General features: G+C 42.6%; 1 long non-coding RNA gene across 1 annotated transcript in view; it reads right to left on the reverse strand.

Annotated features, from left to right (window-relative positions):
- LOC107182820 overlaps positions 1-3,776 on the reverse strand; it is a 7,519-nt gene extending 3,743 nt beyond the window's left edge. Inside the window, exons 1-2 of the long non-coding RNA XR_001513570.1 lie at positions 3,460-3,776; positions 1,239-1,241 (exon numbers count right to left, since the gene is read on the reverse strand). This is a non-coding gene — a long non-coding RNA (uncharacterized LOC107182820). The remainder of the gene's footprint in view (positions 1-1,238; positions 1,242-3,459) is intronic.
- Between the last annotated feature and the right edge of the window lie 211 nt (positions 3,777-3,987).

The following is a 3,987-nucleotide window of genomic DNA, read 5'->3' on the forward strand; positions in this document are numbered from 1 at the left end:
AAGAATATGTTAGGCTGCAGTACAATGTTGAATAGAACTGGTGAGAGCTGACACCCTTATCTTGTTCCCAATCTTAGGGGGAAAATATTCAGTCTTTTCATTTGCGTATTATGTTAGCTGTGGCTTTTTTGTAGACAGATACTCTTTCTTTAGTTGAGGAAGATGCCTTCTATTCTTAGTTTACTGAGAGTTTTTATCATGAACTACTCACATTTACTTTCTATATCATATTCTGTTTCTTTTTATATGTTTTATTTATTTGAGAGAGAGAGAGAGAAACATTGATGTGAGAGAGAAATATTGATCCACTGCCTCCCACATGCACCCTAACCAGGGACGGAACCCACAACCCGGGCATGACCAGAATCAAACCTTTGACTCTTGGTGCATGGGGCAACCCTCAACCAAGTTGAGCCACAGAAGCCAGGGCAATATTCTCTCAGTTTTTATTGTGTTCCCATCATGTTTTAAACACCCTAATGAGTCAGCACCATTACTATTTTATATATGCAATAATTGTTTCAATATTCCCATATGTTGATGATCAGCTTCTGTGCCATTTCTTCCTGCAGTCTACTCTGTCCTGGGTTTAACAGACTTATTCCTACTGTTTCTCCGGTAACTTTCTATAATAATTATAAAGAGAGGTGATAAATTCCCACTTCTCTCCTTCTTTTCTTTTTCTTTTTCTTTCTTTCTTTCTTTCTTTCTTTCTTTCTTTCTTTCTTTCTTTCTTTCTTTCTCTCTCAAACAGGTCTATTTTTGTGATTTTAAAATTTGACAAATTTTCTTCTTCCCAATCAGTTCAGCACACTGTGGGTTTGGACATGGCTAGCTCTGCCCTGAAAACTCCCCCAGGCCCCTTTGCTCCCCTTTCTGATCTGACCTCTTTCCAGGTTTTGATATTGTGACTTGTCTCCTTCCAAGCTCTCACCTCACCCCTCAACCTCTTGCTCAGCCTGGGCCGGTGGCTTCTCCCTGTAACCAGAAACGGGGGAGGAGCCTGCAATTGAGGTATGTGCCTTTGAACAGAATCAAACCCGGGACCCTTTGGTCCACAGGCCAACGCTCTATCCACTGAGCCAAACTGGCTAGGGCCCCACTTCTGTTTCTAAAAATGTTTTTATTTAGCCCTCACTTTTAAAAATATATATATATATATATATTATTGATTTTTGACAGAGAGGAAGGGAGAGGGATCGAGCATTAGAAACATCGATCAGCTGCCTCCTGCACACTCCCTTCTGGGGATGTGCCCACAACCAAGGTACATGCCCTTGACCGGAATCGAATCTGGGACCCTTGAGTCCGCAGGCTGATGCTCTATCCACTGAGCCAAACCGGTTAGGGCATAGCCCTCACTTTTAAATAATAACTTAGATGGGCATGGCATTCTGGGTTACAGGTATTTTCTTTCAGCCCTTTCAAAATATTATTGCTGTGACTTCAGATGTCTCTTGTTCATGTTGAGAAGTGTGCTATTAGCATAAATGTTGTTCCTTTTGATATGATCTTTTACAGTTTGTGATGTTATCTTGTCCATCTCTGAACATCCTAAAGCAACTTATTGACATTTCTTTTAAGTCACTTATTATACTTTATATTATTTAGTCATTCTCCATTCTTTAGTTGACTTTCCTTGAATTATTTAGTCATTTCATATAATTGCCTTACCTCTACCATTAGAGAACAAGTTACCTGACAATGGACTAAATGTTGTACACCTTTTTCTATAAGGAGGCCCCATGTTCTCTTATGGAATGGGGAGTGGCACATTAAAATAAAAATAAAAATGCCGTTATCTGAGTTTAGCAACAGAGGCTCGTCTCAAAGAGTGCCTATGTATCAACTTTTGATAACTGGCTAATATTTAAGTACAAACAACAAGTGAGAAAATTGTCTGTGCATTGACTGTACTATTCACAGTTTATTGTTTGGCTTTCAACAGATGGTTGGCATTTATACTATGGACTACTTAAACATCAAAAAGGTATTTGCTAAGCTCAGCAAAGTTTTCATCTGCCAACATGGGAATTTATTAGTGCGTATACAGATCTGACTGCGTGAATTTATTGGGAAGGGGAACACTCTCAATTATTCCCCAAGTATATAGTCTAAGCTGTTTCCATCATCAGGGTTCAGGCATATCTGAGCAACTCTGAAAAAAATAGGACAACAGCCATCTGAAATCTATTTACATGGAAAGACGTGGAGCCTCCTGTGAATAAACTTATTGTCCACGTTTAGACAAGAGAAGATGAGGTAGCTTGATCTTGAAACAAAATCTTGGTGCTTAGAAGAGAGGAGTAATTTTGAATGCACCACAATTCCCGAGACTGGGAATTATCCCTAGCTCAGATCACCATGGATTCTCATCTGGGCTCTAAGGAGAGAGAAGGCTGTTAATAAAAATGAAAGCACCGCCCAGTCAACATGGCTCAGTGGTTGAGAGAGTCGACCTCTGAACCAGGAGGTCATGGTTCAATTCTGGGTTGTGGGCTCAATCCCTAGTGTGGGTTGTGCAGGAGGCAGCCAATCAATGATTTTCTCTCATCACTTATGTTTCTCTCTCTCTCTCTCTCTCTCTCTCTCCCTCCCTCTCTCCCTCCCTCCCTCCCTCTCTGAAATAAATAAGCACGTCTTAAAAAATGAAAGCACCTGTTTATTTTAAAACCACTGACAGAATACACTGCAGACCATTTTAACCCTCTGACAGAGTATATCACAGCTAATGGACAATGAACTTTGGCATCTCCATATTACCTGTACATTCATCACCTGCTATATGCAGAAACAGCAGCAACAATGCACACAGAAGAGCTGCCTGACAAAAGGGGCAACACCCAGCAAAACGAGCAACAATGGGTGCAGTGAGGCAACCAAAGGGATGAAAAAACGGACAGAAAGTAAATCATTGAAGAATGGATTTATGATGTGATATACTATTGTCTACTAATAAGACATCTCTTGAGCACCCTAGAAATATTTGGAGGGAGTTTAACAGAGACAGGGCCAGGGAAGCACATAGTACTAGGATCAGGGCTAATTTAACAATATGGTCAAGGTATGAGAGAGAGGAACAAAGTCTCAAATTAAGAATGGTGGGGAAGTACTACTTAGAAAGGTGAATGCGTAACGTATTCCCCAAGTCTTCAATGCAGCCAATTTTGTTAATCAGCTACGTTGAAGATAATTACACTCAATATGAATGTGTTGTTTTCAAATTAAGATACTTTGACTTTATGAAAACATTTGATATTTTAACAACTGAAAGAGTCCTACATTTTCCTCTAGTTTAAGGCATTTTAACAGCGATGAATAGAATGCCCGCTGATGTCTTCCACAGAATGACAACCAAGACGATAAAATGTCATCCAAGGTATGGGGGTAACCCTAACGTTTAATCTGACTTCAAAACAAAACATGTCATTTTAGCATAAAGTAATACTTTGCACTTACCTTCCTCGGAGGTTTTCGAATTGTGTCAGGGCAACATCTTTTCTCCGCTTTTCTAGGTCAGAGAATGAACACATAAACTTACGTGATTTGCGAGCCTAAGTCCCAAATGAAAGCCTAGACCTCGTCTCTCCTCCTGTCATTTTTGCAGAAGCAGCGCTAACCCTGACCCTCACGTGGGGGTTGGGGGCAGCCAGCAGTGTCAGAGCCGCAGACACGGTGAGGAAGAAGGGGCCGCGAGGAAAAGAAAGAGCAGTGAGCCAGAACTCTGAGCGGAGCAGCCACCTTGTAGCCTCTGGGCGCTCAGACAGGCCCCCGCACCTTCCCCCTTGTACCCTCTGGGCGCTCGGACAGGCCCGCGCACCTTCCCCCTTGTACCCTCTGGGCGCTCAGACAGGCCCCGGCACCTTCCCCCCGGCTGCAGGGAGGCCGTTCTAGACCGGGGTGCGCGCAGGCTCCAGCGGGGGGCGGAGGCCGGGAAGGGCTGCAGGAGGTGCCTCGCACCCCAGTGGTTTCCTGGCTGTAATTTTC

Source organism: Myotis davidii, unplaced genomic scaffold (assembly GCF_000327345.1).
Source record: "Myotis davidii unplaced genomic scaffold, ASM32734v1 scaffold637, whole genome shotgun sequence".
NCBI classification, from domain to species: domain Eukaryota; kingdom Metazoa; phylum Chordata; class Mammalia; order Chiroptera; family Vespertilionidae; genus Myotis; species Myotis davidii.